This window comes from Eumetopias jubatus, unplaced genomic scaffold (assembly GCF_037043125.1).
Source record: "Eumetopias jubatus isolate StellerSeaLion01/CBP00866 unplaced genomic scaffold, mEumJub1_p1.0 scaffold_5, whole genome shotgun sequence".
Lineage (NCBI taxonomy): Eukaryota > Metazoa > Chordata > Mammalia > Carnivora > Otariidae > Eumetopias > Eumetopias jubatus.
The window spans coordinates 8,512,929-8,535,613 of record NW_028274811.1 but is presented as its reverse complement, the minus strand read 5'-3'; the positions used below and the strand labels follow the sequence as shown (position 1 = coordinate 8,535,613).

At 36.8% G+C, this 22,685-nt stretch overlaps 1 pseudogene; it reads left to right on the top strand.

The window, feature by feature from the left end:
- The first annotated feature begins 1,659 nt into the window (after window positions 1-1,659).
- Window positions 1,660-2,594, top strand: LOC148164274 (olfactory receptor 2L3-like; annotated as a pseudogene).
- The last annotated feature ends 20,091 nt before the right edge of the window (window positions 2,595-22,685 follow it).

Genomic DNA, 22,685 nt, shown 5'->3' with positions numbered 1-22,685 from the left:
TTCCCTTTTTTCCACTTAAGTGACTGATCATTCCTTTATCTAAGTTCATTTTGTCAAAGGGCCTGAAATATTTTCTCTCTCATTGTGCTTTTTGTCACCTGTTCTATTTTGACTTATATATATTCTTTATCGTCATGATATTTGGCTTTTAAGAGGGAGAAATGACAAATATATGTGATTAATTCTCACACTGATCTAGAATTAGAATGTTGTAAATAAAAGATTTCATTCATATGTAGAATTTAAGAACCAAAACAAATGATCGTAAGGCCAAAAAAGACAGAGAGAGAGGCAAACCAAGAAACAGATCTTTTTTTTTTTTAAGATTTTATTTATTTATTTGAGAGAGAGAGAGAATGAGAGATAGAGAGCATGAGAGGGGGGAGGGTCAGAGGGAGAAGCCGACTCCCTGCTGAGCAGGGAGCCCGATGTGGGACTCGATCCCAGGACTCCGGGATCATGACCTGAGCCGAAGGCAGTTGCTTAAACATCTGAGCCACCCAGGCGCCCCAAGAAACAGATCTTAATTATACAGAACAAAGGGATAGTAACCAGATGGGAGGTGGATGGGGGATGGGTGAAGTAGGGGATGGGGATTAAGAGTGCACCTATTCTGATGAACATGGGGTGTTGTATGGATGACGGGAATCACTAAGCTGTACCCTTGAGACTAATATTACACTGTATGTTAAATAACCAGAATTCGTACAAAAATTTTTAAAAAGAAAATAAGTGTAAAATGAGTAAGACAAAATACCGTAGAAGAGTGTGTATTGTATAAGTGTTAGAGAAGCAGAGAGACATAAAACAAATGCTATTTTGAAGAACTCTGGCAGATTTGTGAAACCTACCGTGAGTATGGTGTATAGATATTTAGTTGAAGGGTATCCCTGAACTGTATCATTCAGAAACTGGTTGAGAAGAAGAGAATGATTTTATCTAAATAGTACTAGACAATAAGACAATTCATTCATGGGTGATATATGCAATTAATGAATTATTGAACACTGCATCAAAAACTAATGATGTACTCTACAGTGGCTAACTGAACATAATAAAAAAGATTCATTCATGATTTCAGAACAGATGAAAGCAATAATTTTACCTGAATTCAAGGACGTTTGATTACATGTTATTGTGTAAAGAGGACTCAAGAAGGAAATATTGCTCCAAAAGAAGGTGTTAGGTTGCTGCAGCTTTAGAAGTAAGTCTTAGATACGAAAGAAAAATGATCCTTTATGGGTCATAAATATTTATTCTTAAATATATAGTATATATTTACATTGATTTTCTATGCAAATATTTTGAATAAACATCTGATTTGGCAATACTTGTGTTTGTGTACAGTAGTAAAGCATACTTATCCTAATGAATTCTTAACAAATATACAAATTTTTTTTTTAAATGACTTTAAAGATTTCTTAGAAAAGGTATAGGCTACTAATACTTGCATCCTCATTTTAATCTCTGGTTCAAAAAGTAAATTGTTTTTGTTGTCATTGTTGTTGTTTTCTAAAATAGAAAAGTTCAGTTCTTCACCTAGGAGTTGTAAGATTTTCAATAATACAGTCTGATTAAAGTGATAAATTCAAAAGATCCTCTTGTTCCATACTTGACTTACTTTTCTGTCTGCTTTTAGGAAAATCCTATCAATGCCTCATGGAAAATTATAAGCAAACATCAACTGATTTCATCTGTTTGGGGTTGTTCCCACCAAGAATTGGCCTGTTCCTCTTTAGTGTAATTGTTGTTATTTTTCTGATGGCTCTATTTGGCACCCGGCCCATGATTCTCCTCATCTTCCTAGACACCCGTCTCCACACACCCACGTATTTCTTCCTCAGTCAGCTCTCTCCCATTGACCTGAGCTACATCTCCACAATTGTTCCCAAGATGGCTTCGGATTATCTCTCTGGAAACAAGTCTCTCTCCTTCACTGGGTGTGGGACTCAGAGCTGCTTCTTCGTGACTTTAGCAGGTGCAGAAGCATTGCTCCTGATATCTATGGCCTATGACCGTTATGTGGCTATTTGCTTTCCTCTCCACGCTCCCGTTCGTATGAACAAAAGAGTGTGTGTTCTAATGATAACAGGATCTTGGATAACGGGCTTGGCCAACTCCTGTGCCCACACGGTCTATGCCTTCCGTATCCCCTATTGTCAACCCAGGGCCATCCACCATTTCTGCGGTGATGTCCCCGCCATGTTGACCCTGGCCGCGTGGCCACCTGGGCTTATGAGTGCACAGTGTTTGGGAGCACCAATCTCTTCCTTGTGTTTCCTTTCGTTGGCATCACATGTTCCTACGGACGGGTCCTCCTTCCAATCTGCCGCATGCAGCCAACAGAGGGGAGGAAGAAGACCTATCCAACCTGCAGCAGCCACCTCACTGTGGTCACTTTATACTTTGCACCCTTTGCTTACACTTATCTACGCCCAAGGTCCTTCTGATCTCCCACAGAGGACACGGTCCTGGCTGTCTTCTACACCGTCCTGACCCCAGTGTTCAACCCCATCATCTACAGCCTGAGAAACAAGGAGCTGATGGGGACCCTGAGAAGAGTGATTCAGAGAATCTGCTTTGTGAAAATATAGACACGTTTTTTGCATATGTACCAAACATTGATTATAAGTCCATTCCTCAGTTTGCAGTAAATAAAATACTATTTTAAGCTTAGAGTGGAAGGACTAAAATCAGAAGAGAGGACAATTACTCAGTGCGCCTGCATGGCTCAGAAGGTTAGGCGTCTGCCTTTGGCTCAGGTCATGATCCCAGGGTCCTGGGATCCAGCCCCACATCAGGTTCCTGCCTCAGCAGGGAGCCTGCTTCTTCCTCTCCCTCTGCCTCTACCCCTGCTCATGTGCTCTCTCTCTGTATCTCTGTCTCAGATGAAAAAATGAAAATATGTATTAAAAAAAGAAGAAGAAGAAAATCACTCGTGTCTGGACAAAAGTGTCTTGCAAATGTATTTGTATTTATGAGCCTTTTTTTTTTCTTTACGGTGCTTTTTCTCATAAATTTCAAATGCACTCTTTTTTACTAATATGTTTTCTATGAAAATGGTTCTTAGTCATGTAGAAATGAAAATGGAGACTCTCTAAATGAAGTTGTCATTAGACGTAAAAGATCTAGTATTTTCAATTCATTTTCCAAAACAGATAACCAGAAAAATAAATATTTCCCTAATATCTAGGTCTAATTGAAAGTCAGAAAAATTCTTTATCTTCTCATAGTAGGCTTGTGACTTATCTGTGCCAATTACTATCTTTTTTTTCAATTCAAGGTAATTTAGCTTTAGAAAGATTTAGCTAAGACTTCATCAGGGATTCTAAAGTCCTTATACCATTCTGAACAAAATATAATAAGTTTATGGTCTTTTTAGGGAGATGAATCCTAGGAAATTGATTTCATATCAGGTATTCCTCAAGAAAAGTAAAAGGACTTGCATATGCCAGCAGAAATCAAGAAATTGTGAGGTCAGTTATAAGCTGAGTGGGTCAAAAGTTTAGTGTAGTTATTAGGAATTAAGAATTTCAAGGACAATCCCCACACTCTATACATACACAGTGGTCACTGCTATCCTGTGTTAGAACACGTCTGCCATGTAATATTTTATTTTTCACTCAATACATTTCATAGTTTTATTGAAACAGGTTGGGGAAAAACAGCTTCTGTACAACAATTTTATTCATTGATAAATCACTTTTCAAAACTGATACCACTCTTAAATCTAACAAAATCCTCTCAAGTTAATTGAAGTTCCTGGGTAGATTGTTATTATTGTTCATCAGTAGTAAGTGAAGAAATAGTCTTCACTTCCTCAGGTTTGGCAGAGAAGAGACATGTCACACCCTGCATAATTTATAGGGAAGAGCACAAAAACAATATGAGGCCACATGTTCAAAAAGCAAGTGGCTAACGTATAAAGAATTTTTTTCATCACTCTTAATTAATATCTACTAAATGCAATACAAATGACAACAGTAATTTTGTGTCATAATTTTATATATACTGAATTGTAATACACTGTTCAGTGATGTCTTCATTGGTAATAAGATTTTTTTGGCTCACTTTTCTCCAAATTTATTTTTACAGAAATTTATTCTCTTAGGAACTTCATTTTTCTGACAATGGAGTTGAAAATGTTGTTAGTCATTGCTTGCAAAAGATAAGCTGCAATCAATTTTTGCTGATTTTTAATTTTGAGAAGAGTCTTTGGATTTATGTTATTGGAGTTGTTTGGACTACATATGCATGGTGAAAACATTGGACTGAATGTCTGACACATTATATCCACATATAAATTTCAGTACAGGTAGATTTGATTTTTCTCCAGGAGATTCTTTTTCCCTAAAAACATTGTTTAATAAATCGATTTCAACCCATTAATTTATACATTAATCTCAACTTGCTTTTAAACATAAATTTAATTTTAATGAATCCTTTCTAATTTCTGATAATCTGTGGTCTTTATATAGAATGTGGAAGTCACTTCATGTTTCAAAACCCATTTATTCATTTCGCCACTGTGTCTTCAATGAGAAGGCAAATTGCTGTTATTTTTTTTTCTTTCTGGTTTCTGAAAGCTTATATACAATATTTTTCCATCAGTAATATATTAATTTTTAAATATGTTAAAGATTTTTAACTTGTATACTTATTTATAAACCTGTTTGCATTGATTTTGCAGTGTTGCAGCACTTTTTAAAACTATAGATTTTGGATTATTTTATTCATTTTAATAACTTTCCGACATACTTTATTGCAACGACAATATGTGTGCTTTTCTTCTGTGATAATTTACTGACAAAGATTACTGCTTAACGGATGCCTGGGTGGCTCAGTCGGTTAGGTGTCTGCCTTCAGCCCAGGTCATGATGTCAGAGTCCTGGGATCAAGTCCCATGTATGGGCTCCTTGCTCCGCGGGGAGCCTGCTTCTCCCTCTGCTGCACCCACTGCTTGTGCGCTCTCACTCTGACAAATAAATATAAAATCTTAAAAAAGAAGAGAGATTACTGATTAAGCTCCATAACATTTCCATACTAGCTCTCAGGCTGGATAGTCAATAATTTTGTAAATGACCTAGGAATGGGCAGTGGGATGGAAGTCTGCCCGTGCCCCTACCATGCATCACTGGGTTGTCAGGCCGAGCTCCTTCTCTCTCCTGGCTGTGGGTCCTTCCACCATTGTTGCTTCCTCTGCGGTTGCTGCTGTCATCACTGTCCCCAGTCTGTCCCAGTCCCAACAGACCTACTCCCTTGGGGTCCTTGGCACCTGAGCAAGATGTGTGTGTTCCTATGAGGAGGCCAGGGCGACTGCTGTGTGAGCATGCTGCCTGAGCCCGTGTGTCCAGGCGATGTTGCTGGACCAAAGTCACACGCAAGTGCTGCCCCGGCTCCTCTGCTCACATGCAGACTCAGAGAGAACATTGTTAAAAATTTCAAGGTGGCAAAATTGGATCATTAAGCCACGCAGGAACCTTTCTGAGTGTGGGACCCCAAGCAAGCCCACAGGTCACACACCCATGAGGCTAGCTTTGAGAAAGGTACAATGAGTAAGAAGGGAGTCTTGTCATGCACATCAGGAAAATGTGGGAATGTCTGCTGTTTTTGTCAATGGTTATCTTTGGAAATAACCTGAGGGAATGTGGAGTTGTGCAGGGATACCCGTTACAGACTCCTTATCTCTTTCAGGTACTGAATATTGGAGGAAATGAGGAGAACTGGAACATTTGTTGGCCCTGAAATACCATGGCCTAAGGGAAACCACACCGTCTCTGGACTTAGTTTGCTGGAAAGCAAGATGGAGGCACGGTCCTTGATAGTGTCAGGATATGTTGTGTTGGGGGCAGAATAACGGTTCTACATTTTTAGGTCCTTGGCTGCGACACCCCCTGCAATACAAAATAGATTAACAGGTGGGGCACCTGGGTGGCCCAGTCAGTTAAGTGTCCAACACGGTATTGGCTCAGGTTATGATTCCCAGTGTTGTGAGATCGATTCCCTGCATAGGGCTCCTGGTTCAGCAAGGAGTCTGCTTCTCTCCTTCTTCCTCTCCATCTGCCCCCCCACCCCGTACTTTCTCTCTCTCTCTCTCTCTCTCAAATAAATAAATAAATAAATCTTAAAAAACAGATTAACAGGAAAAAAAACAAACAAAAATTTATTAACACATGATATCTCCTGTATATGGAGAGATCCCGAGAAATTGAGTGACTCCCTGAGATTGCTCATGCCATTACTTTAAAAATTACTTTCAGATAAAGACAAAAGATGTTAGGGAATGAGAAAGGCAGTTATGAGAGGTTATCAGAAAAGGCAGACTAAACCAGGGTATGGTGGTTGTGCAAATTTAACTCACTGGTTTCTCCACTGATCAGAGTTTCTAGAGATTTGCCCATCCTTCTGGGACAGAGAGGGAGACAACCTTACAGATGAAAATGCCCTTTAAAACCATCTATGTCTCTTCCAAAAGGATAACTTCTATTCTAGTTTTCCGTGTTTTTCTATGTCTACTCTTTCTTAAAAATAACCAGCCAAAAATAATCCTTATTCCCAAGAGGCATATTTTAAGGTGGCAAATTGTGTTCCCTTTCAGTGGCATCATCAAAGTTCCTCTTCTTGACATTCCTACAAAAGCAAGATTAATTCAATTTTTTATGCCTACCACCCTGGAAGTAGAGATCAAGACATCATAAGCAAAGACTGGGAAATCCAAGCTATCAGAACGATCTTCCAGACATCCTTCATTCCAGCAGTCTTCTGGCTCAGAAAAGCCATAGGCTAACTCCCACCTATTGTGTCTGCTCCTACAGGCCATTCCTTCCACCATAATATTTTAACTGCAGAAAGAGCCACAAAGGGAGAAAACAGAGTATTCAAATCATCTGCCATTTTTTCAATGTTGATGAGCATCTACTTCAGAGAATTTGGAAAGCTGAGAAATGATGCCTCTAAGATGTAGAATTACTCAGCTGTCTTCCACTCACATGGTCCTACAATCTGAAAATTTTGGGTCAGTTGTGAGACAGACTGTCTTTGAGATCCCTTTGAGGCCCCAAGAGAATATAGGGGAATCAGTCTTTCTTTGTCCCTATTCCCTTCTGCCTATAAATGGCTCCCATTTTATACAATTCCTTAGACCTCCTTTGTATTTGGCAGGAGGAGTGCTCCCTCATTTAGAAATATTGAGGAAAGCAAGATTGATCTTTAAATTGACTGAGTTGTATTTTACTTAAACAGGTTTGGGAGCAGTGGTGAGATTGAAGGGACTTCAGATGGCTTTGGGGACAACCTGAAACACAGGCACGGTACCTGTGAGCCCTCTTGAGTTCTCTGCCTTTCTCACCAGTTTGGAGGGTATTATGCAAGATCTTCTCAGTTCTGGGTTCCGTTCTCTTTGTGTCAAGATCTCAATTTCATTGAGTTTCCAGTCTGGAATTACCCTTTTTGAAAGTCCAGCCCAGTGCGAAATCCTCATTCTCGGGCTCCACTGGTTCGGCCATTTCCCACTTTTCCTTGTCCCCAGTTCAGGCCACAGTCCTCACATTTTAGGTTTGCTGATCCCATACATTCTCCAGTCCTGAGTTCCATAGGAGCTGCTAGTGGAACATGCAGGGCCTTTGCTCGTCCAGTGTGCACTAACATTTATTGGTTACTGCTGGTGTGTTAAGGTGCACCTGTCCGTTTGTCTTGTTTTCTATAGATAAAGCTATTGCTAATGGAATCTGGGAAGCAAGAAAGAACAAAAATTGGTGGGCATGGGTTGACCATCTTAAAGCTGTTATAGCATTTCCTGCTTAACGCACAAACATCTCTGCTAAAAAAAAAAAAAATGATCATGAAATGGGTTAGCTTGACCTTAGGTCATCTGCCTATCTCAAGAAAATGTCCATGGAACAAGGTACACTTTAAGACACACACAATCCCAAACACAGATGCATATCATTCTTAGATAATATTTTAGCCCAGCAGGACCTAAACACCTAGATAAAGGTAAATAAACAAATAAATAAAATGGAATACTTAAATTCTAAAATGTTAAAATTACCACATTTTGGGACAACCACTTAATGTCTAAGAACTGTGGTCCTGGAAGCCTTAATTAGCTATATATAAAACAAAATCTTACTAAAAACAACCTGGATTTGGATAAGATAAGTGTTTCATGTTCTAAAATCTTATCTTGGCACGGAGGACATTAGGAGAAGGAAGGGAAAAATGAAGGGGGGAGAAATCGGAGGGAGAGTTGAACCCTGAGGGACTATGGACTCTGAGAAACAAACAGGGTTTTAGAGGGGAGGGGGGAGAGGGGATGGGTTAGCCCAGTGACGGGTATTAAGGAGGGCACGTACTGCATGGAGCACTGGGTGTTATACAAAAACAATGGATCGTTGATCATCACATCAAAAACTAATGATGTATTGTATGGTGACGAACATAACATAATAAAATTAAAATATATATATATATATTATATGTACATATAAAATCTATATATACAATTTGAAAACAAAACAACCAAAAAAAAAAAACTTATCTTGCTCACCATCAGATTGTGGGCTCAAAAAATGGCCAGACAGAAGTGTGGGCTGAACCCATTTATAGCTAGATATGGGTAGACAGAAATGTGGATATTACAGTTAATGGCAGTACCAAACTGTTGCCAGCCCTCAGGGAAATTTCTATGGCCTTTATGTGAAATGTTCCAATTAGCTCATTGGAAGACCTGCACTTGAAGGTAAGGGTTATCAAATTAAGCAAACAGGGTGGGATACCTATGTTTTAGTGGGATGCAAAAACCTCTAACATGTTTCAAGATTCCAAATTAGATTTATTTGAGAGACTTGTTGCAAAAGTTTCATGAAAAATGAGAGACACAAGACTACCTAAAATGAAAGAGTATAAGACCAATGCATCTCCTACTGCTCTCCTTTGTCTAAATTGCATGAGTGTAAACAAAACTTCACTAAGTCAGTGGTCTCACAGACACCCCCATATCTATTTTTGAGGAAGGCCCCTGCCAGAGTTTATGAGACTCTTAGTACTTCTCTGATAGACTGTCTCATTATTCTATTTAATAGCTTATAGAAACTAACAGTTAAATTAAGAAAATGTCTTGCCAAACTCTAGTAGGTCCTGGAGGTCCATTCTTTACTTCAACCCAACTCAGAGCCTGTAGATGGAATCCTGGAAAACTGGCAGAACCCAACAAAGGGTGAGAAGTTTTCCCAGAGTCAACATTCCCAGATCTCTGTCTGCAATACCCATTCGAGACTAGAAAATGAAATATGTCTTGCACCTTCTTTGGTAATATCTCTTCAGTCCATGGATTTGTTTGGTGCTGACAGAAATATGTCCTGTTTGCACAGCTGAAAACTGACAAGACATTTAAAGGGATTTGTAAGGAGCAATGTAAACAGAACGTTTCCATATCAAAAGCTTTATTCAAAACCAAAATGAAGTTTTCTTAGTCTTCCTTCCAATCTAAACTGAGACTCCAAACCCAGAGCAAGAGGAAAATCTTCTGCATTTCTGAAAAGGATTTTGGAAGCATTCCAAATGCAAGGAGCTCTAAATACAGAACATAAAACCCTTTTGATTTCCATTTGAGCTGGAGATCTTCTCCTTATAATATATATAAAATGAGATAATCTAGTTGGATCTATTGGATCAAACTATGGTGTCATTTGGGCTGCAACCCAGATTTTTAGAAATTGAGAGCAAATGTGCTTATTGGACAAATATTTTCAAAACTACAAATACAGCTCTAGAGGCAGTGCAAAGTCCACCTATTATTTTTTATCAATCCCAAATCCTCCCTTACTTATCTCAAAACACTTTTAAGAATGGTTCAAAAAAAAAAATCTGGCCTGAGGAAACCAAAGTCTTTCTGGAAGAGCTTACAGTTTTTCCCTGTGTCTTTGAGATAAAATTGTTCTATCGATCCCTCCAGGAAATTTTATCTAGCTCATGTCTTTAAAATACCAACCTCAGCTTTTGGTGTCCATTAGCATGGAGCACTGGGTGTTATGAACAAACAATGAATCATGGAACACTGCATCAAAAACTAGTGATGTAATATATGGTGATTAACATAACAATAAAAAAAGAAAAAAAATAAAATACCAACCTCAGGGTGAAAATTCTTTTTTTTTTTTTTAAGATTTTATTTATTTGACAAAGAAAGACACAGCGAGAGAGGGAACACAAGCAGGGGGAGGGGGGAGGGAAGAGCAAGCTCCCCTTGGAGCAGGGAGCCCGATGCGGCTCCATCCCAGGACCCAGGTACCATGACCTGAGGTGGAAGGCAGATGCTTAATGACTGAGCCACCCAGGCGCCCTATTTAATTGGTTTAAAGAAAACTAAGCATATAAATAAATTAAACGATTCCTGAATTTCACAAGAATATAATAGAAATTGATCAAAATGCCTTTCATACATAATATAACATATGGTACCTGAAAGCTAGTTTATAATTGGTGGCTTGATTAGAACAGACATTTGTTTAGAGTTATCAACCTTGAACAGAATGAAGACATGCAAGTTTTTTTTTTTTTAACCTGGGTTTATGAGTCAAATATTTAATTTTATCTGTAAGGAAATTTGTCAGTAAAGAAAATAACACGGCATCATACATTTTTATAAGTAATCTAAAATAATTGTTGAGAACAAGGAAATTAAAAAATATAAGTGAGAAAAAGGGTTTAGTACATTTTAATATTTTTTTGGTAACAGTTTTGCTAGGTTAAATTAAATCATGTATAGTTATTAAAGAACTAGATCATTTCAAAATGAGATATAATACTGAAACATTAATTACTATAAACATGGATTGATTCTCTTCAGGCTTTCTTTTACAGAGGCACTAGTGATGTTTGGAGCAGTTTGCAAACATGTGTTGTGCCATGATGAGAAAGGTACTATTAGAAAGCATAAGTTTCCAAAATTACCAAATGTTTTAAAAAAGTTTCCAAATCCCCAGAATGCTATTGTTAAAGACAGTTTACAATTGCTTCATTGCCTGTTTTCACTTGAAATAAAGGTTGTTAAGGGTTAAGAATTCTAATAAATGCAATCAAAGCTACTAGGAAGTATAAGAGAATCACCTCTGTATATAAGAAAAAGTTTAAAAGTTGTTAGAAAAAATAGAAGGTATGGGCAAGCACTTTTGTTTAGGGGAAAAAAAAAAAAGTACTTTTGTCCTAAAGTGAAAGTGTTTATTTCAGAATTGGGTAGAAGAGACAACATAGGAAAAATATTGTAGATGTTTTCTCAAAAAGTAATCTTGGGAAAAGACTTTTATGCACTGTAAAGCTGGATAACATTGATTCCTTTGTTACAAGGGTTTTAAAAATAACCTTTAATATCGATAGTGTACTTATGTAAAATTAAACCCAGCCTTCCTTTTATCTGCTGAAAGGACAATTTTTATGATCTGCTCTTAATAAGAAATTGTAGAACAAAAATAAAAGGAATTGTATAACTATTTAACTTTCTGTATTTCATTGCAAAGTCTTTGTCACCATTGTTAAGTGGAAAACTAAGTATTATTTCCCAGTGATCTATGATCCTATTCTACCAAATGTTTTAAAACCTTTTGGTTTTCTTGACAAACTTCCCAAAAATCAAATTCTAAATAAAATCTTTTTGACCTTGAACTAACTGGTATTTATCAGAATGTCTGATAGGTCTCAAGATATTTTTTGTTCTCATTATTTAAAAAAAAGGAGTGGGATGAAGTTAAACTAATTAGGTTCATTTGATATGTTAAATTTCAAGGCAAGTACTGTTATATAAAAAGCAATACTCAGTTTTCATTATGTTGGGTTTGTGTAGTGTATAAGTGTTCAAAATTGTATGAAATTCCTAGAAATCTGGTATGTCTTGGTATACTGTTATCAGTTACAATTCCAGCTATCTTCAAAGGTTGGATATTACTAAAATAATCAAATTTCACTCTCAGTTTCACTCTAATAATTCTTACCAGATCTTTAATCATTGTCATTTACAGAGTCACCGTTTTGCTCAGATGCTTTTGCAACATGTTACTGCCAAAAGGATTCATCCTCAAGGAAACTCATGGAAAGAACTTTGACAAGTACCAGTTTTGATAAACTTTAAGATCACAAAACAACTATTAAGAATTTCCAGAACTAATAGAAAAACAGGATTCAAGAGGAATATGTATTAATTAAATCAGATTGAATAAGTTGAGGAGAAGGCTTATAAGTTTATCACGTTTTTATTTTTTTTTAAGATTTTATTTATTTGACAGAGACACAGCGAGAGAGGGAACACAAGCAGGGGGAGTGGGAGAGGGAGAAGCAGGCTTCCCGCAGAGCAGGGAGCCCGATGCGGGGCTCGATCCCAGGACCCCGGGATCATGACCTGAGCCGAAGGCAGACGCTTAACGACTGAGCCACCCAGGCGCCCCACATTTTTCTGAAATCATTGCTGGTTCCTTATAGTTCTGTTTCTCCAGATTTAAGGAAAACTTGTCTTTTATACTATGCATAACTTAGAGTTATTTGTAAAGTATACCTTTTTAAACAAAGAAGAAATACTATTTTTTCTCCTTTTCTGACCCCTCCAAAATGGAAAATGGTTGCATATTTTCTTCATGGCAATTAGCTACTTAGTCGCATAAGTTGAGTAAGAATTTGTTCTCCTTGGAACAGGACACACTTAGAAAAATTGATTCCATGTCCAAAGCTTTGACTGGCATGGTATTGGTAGGCACAACCTGATGGCAAATCCATTGGTTGGCTTCTTCAAATCAGAGGTCTTAGAGGTTCCAGGGGAGATTCCTTATGAAAAGGTCCAGCAATGCTGCCTTACAAAGACCATATAGGGTCAAGCACTGCTCTTGCTGGACTTAAATAAACACTCAGGCCACATTTTAAGCATAAAAAAATGAGTTTTACTGTGAATATCTGAGAGAAAAGTGGAATAATTATAAAGAGAACATTATGTTTACACCTCTGTAGATATTATACTCCCATCCTGTTAAAGGTCTTTGAAGTTTGTCATATACCTTTAAACTGGACTTGATCCAGGTTTCTTCTAGCTGCTCGGGTATTTGGCTAGGACTGCACAAAGTAACATTTCCAATTTGTTGCCAACCTTTGGATTTGAAATTACTAAGAACAAAGACCCCCTTAAATCTTTGAGACTAGAAACTTAGGCGTGTATATTTCACTGCTAAAGGAAGTTTCACTAGATACCTTGTCCAGCGCAAAGACTGGAAACCTACAAGTTATACTGACTAGTAAGAGACCTTGCTGACATCAATGTAAACTACTTCCTGCCAAGACCCTGGGAGACTTCACACTTTAACTAAACATGAAACCCTTCCTTCTCCTTCTTGCTGCTCTTGTTGTTTTGTTGCCCTCCTCTCTCCTCCTCCTCCCCTCCCCCTCCCCATTCCTCTCCTTCTTCCTCTTCTTCCTCTTTCTCTTCCTCTTCTCCTTCTCCTTCTTTTACATTTATTCTGTCATTGGCTTGGAAGAATTATGCCAAAAAATCAATATCTCCCAGGCCAGTGCTAGGGGGTAATGTTCAGACTATTATATTGTCATCAAAATGTTTGATCTGTTCATAGTACTACAGACACTCTGTCTTTGGTTAACAACTTCAAACCCAGGGAATCTTACACCCAGGCTTTTCACAAAGAAAGGAACACAGGGCGCGTACAACCAGAATAAAACCACCTGTGTGGTCTGCAGACCCAGAAATTGTACTGGACGCCATGGCTGTCTCTTTTCCAGTCCTGAGCCATGAACTCACATGGGACTTGGCAGGAAATATTCACGATTCAAAATAAGCTTTCTTTGTTAGATCATTGTCCTCTAGCTATGAATAAATGTAAACGAGGCTATAATCAGGAGCCTCTCCATAACACTTGAAAATATCAGAGAATCTGCTGCTGAGACAATAGCTGCCAGACAAACCTCCTTAGGCTCTCTGGCCAAAGTTGTTCTCCATAAGATAGTTCTGGATTATCTTTTAGCAGAGCAGGGAGGTGGATGTGCTGTGGCCAACACCTCCTGGTGCACCTGAGTTAACACATCCTGGAAAGTTGAAATTCAGTTACATGAGATCACAGAGCAAAACACTTGCCTTAAAAAGTGATTCCTTCAGAGGGTGCCTTCCATGACATTGGATTTTGATTGGTTTTGGCCTTTGGAACCATGGCTCTGAAATACATTCTCAACATGCAGAATCATGCCGCTAATAATAATAATACAGTAATATCCTTGGTATGCTATATTCTCTCAAAAGCTTTAAATGTGTGCCCACAGCTGCTAACCACCAAATAAATGATCTCCCTAAGAGTGTAAAGCAGGAAAAGTTAGGGAGAGAATGAATAACTAAAAAAAAAAAAAAAATGTGACCCTGAAGCTCTGACCAGTAAATACCATAGAGATTCAGCAAAAAATTGTCATGATCTGTGAATACCACCAGAGGATCAGCTAAAAGGGTGAGAACTTTCGAGCAGTACCTGGAAATGGCACTTGGATGTTGATCACATCTGTCAGTTAAGCTGAGCATCTTTTAAAAGAGACAATAGGCACCAAATGCAGTCACTTGTGCTAATTCCCATGTCAACAAAGCAACACTTAATACCTAACTGATTTGTAGGAATGTAATCTTAAACCAGTCAAAGTGGAATTTCCTGGTTATCACTATTGAGGTTAGCCACCTGATAGATGCATTCTATTCCCATAAAGGATGATGGGGTCATCTGTTCTTTCCTTATTTCAGTCCCCTTCTTCCAAAAATGTTTCCCATTTTGCACAACACTTTGGAGCTCCTTTTAATTTTCTAGATGGGATGCTGCCCAATTAATTCATAAATACTTGAAGAAACTCAATTTGGTCACTATGTTGAATTCTGTTTTGTAACAGAGACACTTTGACATTTGAGCCTTAATCAAAATCCTTTTGTCTCATTTAAGCAAAGCCAAACAACCATGAAATCATCTTAATTTTGTCTCCTAATCATTTTTATTTTGTCTCCTAAATATTTTTTAGTTCCCCTTTTTCTCCTCAGCCCCTGCCATTACTGTCTTAAATTTTCATAGAGTGTTCTAGGTAAGTCTAAATGGTATTTGGAATCTGATTCTATAAACCAGGGCTCTATATCATTTTTCCATTTTGGCTCACCAGTCATCCTGGTGAGCCAAAATAACACACTATTTTCACCATTTATTTATGTTATCTCTGGGACTTTTGAATTCTGATCGTTGGGGCGCCTGGGTGGCTCAGATGGTTAAGCGTCTGCCTTCGGCTCAGGTCATGATCCTGGGATCAAGCCCCGCATCGGGCTCCCTGCTCAGTGGGGGGCCTGGTTCTCCCCTCCCTCTGCTTCTCCCCCTACTCATGTTCTCTCTCTGTATCTCTGTGACTTGAATGAATTAAAAAAAAAAAAAAAAAGAATTCTGATCCTCTGTCAGGTTTCTCTCTTACATGGGTACTAAATTATTTCATTCAGAATAGCATTTTTAATGTATTTTGATAACTAAGAGTAAGCACATGAAGTTTGTTTTCTTCCTATACTATTTGGAATAATCCACAGGCAATACAGGAACAAAGTATCACTCTCCTCAACAACATGCAAATGAAACCTACAAAACCTAGGGTATGGGTTACCCTACAGAAAAAAAAAACACTCAGTTTCTTAAATAAATAATACCTATTTTTAATTAGTAGGATAATATAGACAAAAAGAGCCTTAAAAATATTTAATTAGATGGACTTCTTTTGGACTAAAATTTTTACACATAACAATATTTGAAATCTTTGGGTGCATCTCGGTGGCTCAGTGGTTAATCGTCTGCCTTCGATTCAGGTCGTGATCCTAGGGTCCTGGTGTTGAGCCCCGCATCGGGCTCCCTGCTCCACGGGAAGCCGGCTTCCTCCTCTCCCACTCCCCCTGCTTGTGTTCTTTCTCTAGCTGTGTCTCTCTCTGTGAAATAAATAAGATCTTAAAAAAAAAAACACAACATTTGAAATTTTAACATTAAATATTTTATGAAACTAAGTAATGATAGAGAAAGTATCATGGTAAAATAATCATGTTTACAGAGGCTTACATTGTTAGAGACAGTTATCGAAGGATTTATAGAAGCAAGGATGTGATGTATTAGACTTATTTTAACATGTGCACTGGGTAGCGGGTTATTGGAGTATATAGAACCATATTCTCTTTGTGATGATAATTCTTGAAAATGTGTGATTGATGCATGAAGTTCATCATGATATCCCTCCAATTCACATTGCAACGAATACCCTCAAAAGAAATCTAAGACAAATGAAGCTTTGATTCAGAATTCCATAATTTTCAGAGTACATGAAGATGAATTACAATTATGTATCCTACCCTCTGTATTCTACCTTGCCATCTAAAAAAATAATACAATTACTTTACATCCTCTTTCATAAAGTTCCAGGGGGAAAATTGTCCCTATATAATTACTGCAAATTTCTTCATGAATTTATATTTAAGAAATGTGTAAATTTTGCTACAATTGTCATTTTAGAAAACTAGAATTTATAACTGTTTAGGACCCTTCATTTTTCTGTATTAGTTGTGTGTCCCCCTATAAGTATCTGAACATTTTTATGGTTTTCTGGTTAAATCCAACCATATTCCAAGTTACTTATACCATAAGCCAATATTGATTTTTGCTTATTTTCTAAAATTTAATATCTTATCTGTTGCAGGAATGTTTACCACGATATACATGACCACTGCTTCCAGGAAGATATTGAGCAAAATACGCTACTTGGCATTAAACATACTGACTATAACATGGATAAGGAGTATTGACAGTGTTTTATTTTTCATGCAAAATGGCTACGGAATTTCCTCTGCTATAGACTTCTCCCCCCTGCATTACCAAACACTTTTTTGTCACGTTTTGTTGTCGTTGTTGTTTTTAGTGCTCTGTAGGAATTTATGGGTTTTTTTTAAATATTTGTCCCCATTGGATAATGTTATAGTTTTTCTCTAATTTAGAATTATTATTGACTCCTCTCCTTCTCTTATTTCTTATATCCAATTCACCAGTAAACCTGTAGGCTGTATCTTTAAAAAATGTTCCATATATGCCCACTTCTCAACAGCTCGGATGCAGACCCTTGAGATCAGCTGCTATTGTCTCTTGGTTTGGTACCATGAAAACTTTTTAACTGTTTTTCCAATTTTCTTTCTTTTTTTTTTTTAAGATTTTATTTGTTTGAGAGAGAGAGAAGGCATGAGTGGGGGGGAGTCAGAGAGAGGCAAAGCTGACTCCCTGCTGAGCAGGGAGCCTGATGTGGGGCTCTATCCCAGGACCTTGAGATCATAACCTGAACCAAAGGCAGACACTTAACCGACCGAGCCACCAAGTGCCCCCTAATTGCACTAAATTCTTTTATGTCAAAATTATTCTGAATGTATATGGAATAAGTGTTCTAATCAAGTCATTGGGTATCAGAATGGATAAAACATCAAAATCCATCTGTATGCTGCTTATAAGAGACTCATTTTAGATGTAAAGCTACCTCCAGATTGAAAGTGAGTGGATGGAGAACAATTGACCATGCTAACGGATGTGACAAGAAATTCAGAGTAGCCATATTTATATCAGACAAAGAAGATTTTTTAAAAAGATTTTACTTACTTGACAGAGAGAGACACAGTGGGAGAGGGAACACAAACAGAGGGAGTGGGAGAGGTAGAAGCAGGCCTCCGACGGAGCAGGGAGCCCAATGAGGGGCTCGATCCCAGGACCCTGGGATCATGACCTGAGCCGCAGGCAGACGTTTAACGACTGAGCCACCCAGGTGCCACTGGACAAACTAGATTTTAAACCAAAGATAACAAAAGATGAATAAGGGCACTCTAACATAATTAAGGGGTCTACCCAACAAGAAGATCTAACAATTGCAAATATTTTTCAAATTCTTTGAAAGACACAACTTGACAAACTCATTAAAAAGAATGAGTTTATAGAGAAGTAGCATCCTTCTTTCATCAAGAAGAATGAATTTATAGAGAAATTCTATATCCATTGAATAATTTGAATCAATAATAAATAACCTTTCAAAACAGAAACCAGGTGGGTTCACTGGTGAATTCTATTAAACTTTAAAGGAACCACTTTTATTAATTATCTACAATTCCTTTCAGAGCATAAAAGAAATTGAAATATTTCTGATTCCTTCTACGATATCACCATTACCCTATTATAATTCCAACAATGATATAAAAAAATACACATCAGTGTCTCTTATGAACATAGATGCAAACGTCCTCAAAAAAAAAACATTACAAATTGAGTGCAACAATGCATAAAAAGAATTACACACCACAATGAAGTAGATTTATTCAGTTGATGCAAGATTGATTCAACACTCCAAAATCATTTAATGCAATTCATTACATCAACTGACTAAATAAGAAAAAAAAAACATGTCCATATCAAATACCCAAAAAGCATTTTACAACATCTGATGCCCACTCAAAATTAGAACTCTCAGTAAACTAGGAATAGAAGTACTAGCTCGACTTGACAAAAAAAAAAAAAACAAAACCCAAAAACCTACAAGAAACCTACTGCCAAATTTATAGTTAATGGTGGGAAACTAGAAGCTTTCACACTAAGTTCAGGAGCAAGGCAAGTATGTTCCCTCGCACTATTCCTTTTCAACATTGTGCTGAAAATACCAGCAAAATCAATTAGACAAGCAAAGAAAATGCAATGTATATAAGTTGAGAAGAAAAAATTTAAAAAACCTTTGTTGATACATGAGCTATTTATTGGGTAGAAAATCCAAGAGTGTTGACAAAAGCACTCTTGAAATATGAAGTGACTTAGCAAATTTGCAAGATGAAATTTTAATATGCAAACTGCAACACTGCCTTAAATACCATCAATGAACAAGTGTACATGAAATTGAAAATAGAATATTGTTTACATTAGCACAAGGGAAAAAAAGTAGAGAAAAATGAAAGAGGAAAAAAAGGGCAGAAGGAAGGGAGGGGGGAAGGAAGAAAAAGAAGGAATGAAAGAAAGGAAGAAAGAAGAAAGAAAGGAAGAAAGGAAGAAAGAAAGAAAAGGAGGAAAGAAGGAAGGAAAAAGAAAGAGAACGAAAAATTGTTAGGTGCAAATGTAATAAAATATATGCCAGATCTATATGGAAAAACTACAAAATTCTGATGAATGCAATTAAAGAAGAACTAAATGATTAGATATTCCATGATCATGAATAGGGAGACTTAATGCTGTCAAGATGTTGGTTCTACTTATTTTGATTTATAGATTTAATGAAATCCCAATCAAAATTCCATCAAGTTATTTGGTGGACATTGACAAAGTGATTATAAAACTTACGTGGGAGGAAAAAAGACCTAGAATAGCCAACACAATATTGAAAATGAAGAAAGATGAAAGAAGGATGCTACCCAATTTCAAGATTTTCTCCAAAGCTGCAGCAATCATGACTGGTGGTCTAGTGTAAGACCAGATAAAAAATAAATGGCAAAAAATAGAGAACCCAGAAAAACACCCACATAAATATAGTTAACTGATCTTTGTCAAGGAAACAAAGACAACACAATGAAGGAAATATTGTCTTTCCAAAATGATGCTGGAACAACTGGACATCCTGATGCAAATCAATCAGTCAGTCAGTCAATCAGTCAATCAATCTAGACAAGTACTTTATATGCTCCACCAAAATTAGCTCAAAATGCATCGCAGACCTAAATGTAGAATGTAACACTACAAAGTTTCTTGATAACATAGGAGAAAGCTAGATGATATCGAGTATGAACATGACCATTAGATACAATGCCAACACATAACTTATCTTTTAAAGATTTGTTTTTAAGAGGGTACCTGTGTGGCTCAGTTAGTGAAGTGTCTTGTGTTTGGCACAGGTCATGAACCAGGGTCCTGGGTTCAACCGAGGGAAGGTTCCCTGCTACTCCCTCTGCCTGCTGCTCCCCCTATGTGTGCTTTCCCACTCCCTCGCTCTGTCAAATAAATAAATAAAACTTTAAAAAACGTTTTTTTTTAAAGAAATCTCTACACCCAACATGGGGCTCAAACTTACAACCCTGAGATCAAGTGTCATGGACTTCACTGACTGAGACAGATATGTGTCCTGAGGCAGAACTTAGAAAAAATTGATAAGCTGCAATTTATTAAAATTAAAATCTTATGATCTATGAAAAAAACCAAAAGTGAGCAGCAAGCCCAAGACTCAGAAAAGCTTGCAAAAAAGGATATCTATCTAAAAGAGACATCTGGTAAAATATTGTTTCCTAAAAAAACAAAGAACTCTTGAAATCAACAATGAGGAAAATAACTTAAGAAAACAGACTAAAGACCATAATAGACAAGTCATTAAAGAAGATAAACAAGTGGCAAATAAGCATATAAAACAATGCTTCACATTATATGTCATCAGTTACATGCAAATTAAAACAGATATACGATATTACTACATACCTATTTGAACGGTCGAAATCTAAGAAGCAACAAGACTAAGTGCTGGTGAAGATGTGTCACAATGGAAGCAATCTTTTGTTAGTGGCAGGGTTGCAAAATGATACAACCACTTTGGAAGATAGTTCGACAGTTTCTTAATAAGATATGTTATCAATCCATGATAAGGCATGAAGACACTTCATATGCATATTCTTAAGTGAAGGAAGCCTGAAAACACTACATACTGTGTAATTCCAACTATAAAATATTCTGGAAAGAGCAGAGCTATGGAGACATTAAAAGTTCAGTAACTTGCCAGGGACGTGGGTTGGGGAGGCATGAACTGGCCGAGCACAGAGGAGTTTAAAGTCAGTAAAACTACTTGCATGGTACTATCATGACAAATACAAGAAGTCTGCATAACCTGGGAGAGATGGTGGTTTCTTTTTTTTTTCAGATACCTATTTTTTTGACACTATCAACAACAACAAAAAAATCACCAGCCTTACAAAGAAGTAGGAGAACCTAGTCTACACATTGAAACAATACACGTTGACAGAAACTGTCCCTGAGGAAACACAGGGGTAATAATTGCCAGACAAAAAAGTTTAAGCTGGCTTTAATATGATCAAATAAGTAAATAAAAACACAGACAAATAACTAAAAAGAATTTTGTTTAAAAAATCATGTCAATAAAATGGGAATAAATCAAAGCGATGTGAATTCTAAAAAAAAAAAAAAGGCAATCAGAATTCTAAAGCAGAAAAGTACGAAAACTACAATGAGAAATTTACTAGGGAGATGCAATGGAATGTATGAACAGTCAGGAAAAAACTGCACTAACGAAAAGGAAGGCAGCGCCCTATTTGTAGTCGCTGAGGAGCAGAAAGACAAAAGAATGAGGAAAACGAGGCTAGCCGATGGCATAAGGGGAACTTCAGTAAGTGGAACAATATATGCATTATAGGAGTCCTGGAAGGAGATGAAAGGGAAAGAGGCGGAGAAATCATTTGAATAAAAAATGGCTAAATTTTCTCAAAATTAATTAAAGACGTCAATATACAATCCAAGAAACTCAACAAACTCCACGTAGGATAACCTCAAGGAGAACAACAAAAAGACACAATCAAATTATCAAAAGATGAAAAAAATATTGAAAGCAGCAAGAAATCAGTAACTTGTCATGTATAAGAGAGTGTCAGTAAGATTATACTCTGAGTTCTCAGGAGAAATTGAGAACCTAACACAGTGATAAATATATTCAAAGTGATGATAGAATAAAAACTGTTAACTGAAAATATTATAACCGGAAAATTTTCCTTCAAGAAATAAAAGGAAAAAAAGACATTTTCTGGTACATAAAAGCAGTGAAATCTTATTATTACTAGACCTGTCTTACAGGAAATGTCAAAGGGAGACCTTCAGGTTGAAAAAAAATGATGTTATAATGTAACTTGGAGCTATATGAAATTTTAAAGTTCTCCAGTAAGTTAAACACATGGGAAAATATAAAAATCCATATTACTATAATATTGAATTGTAAACTTAATTTTAATTTTCTAAGGAAATAAGAAGACACATATATGAGAATAATATTAGTTTGTACATGAGATATAATTAATTAGAGATAACAATAACCTAAGGTGAGGAGGAAATAGGTATACTAATAGAGTTTATATATGTGATTAAAGTTAAGAACAAAACAGTGGAGTACAGGGGAAGGGGGGGGAAGAGAGATGGAAGCACACCATAGAAGAGTCTTAACTAGAGTTAACAAACTGAGGGCTGATGGAGCGAGGTGGGTGTGGGGGATGAGCTAAATGGGTGATGGGCATTAAGGAGGCACTTGTTTTGATGGGCACTGAGTGTTATGTGTAAGTGCTGAATCACTAAATTTTACTCCTGAAACAAATATTACCCTATAAGTTAACTAACTAGAATGTAAATAAATACTTAAACAAAATTTAAGTATAAATTCAAATTAAATTTTTAAATTTTAATGTTATATGTAATCCCCATGATAACCATAAAGAAAATCTCTATAGAGTATATAAAAAAAGAAATGAAAGGGAATCAAACTATGCCACTACAAAATAAAATCAACTACACACAGACAAAAAGCAGTACTGGGGAATTTAAGAAACAAATAAGTTATAAGACATACAGAAAACAAATGGCAAAATGGCAAAATGTATTCCATAT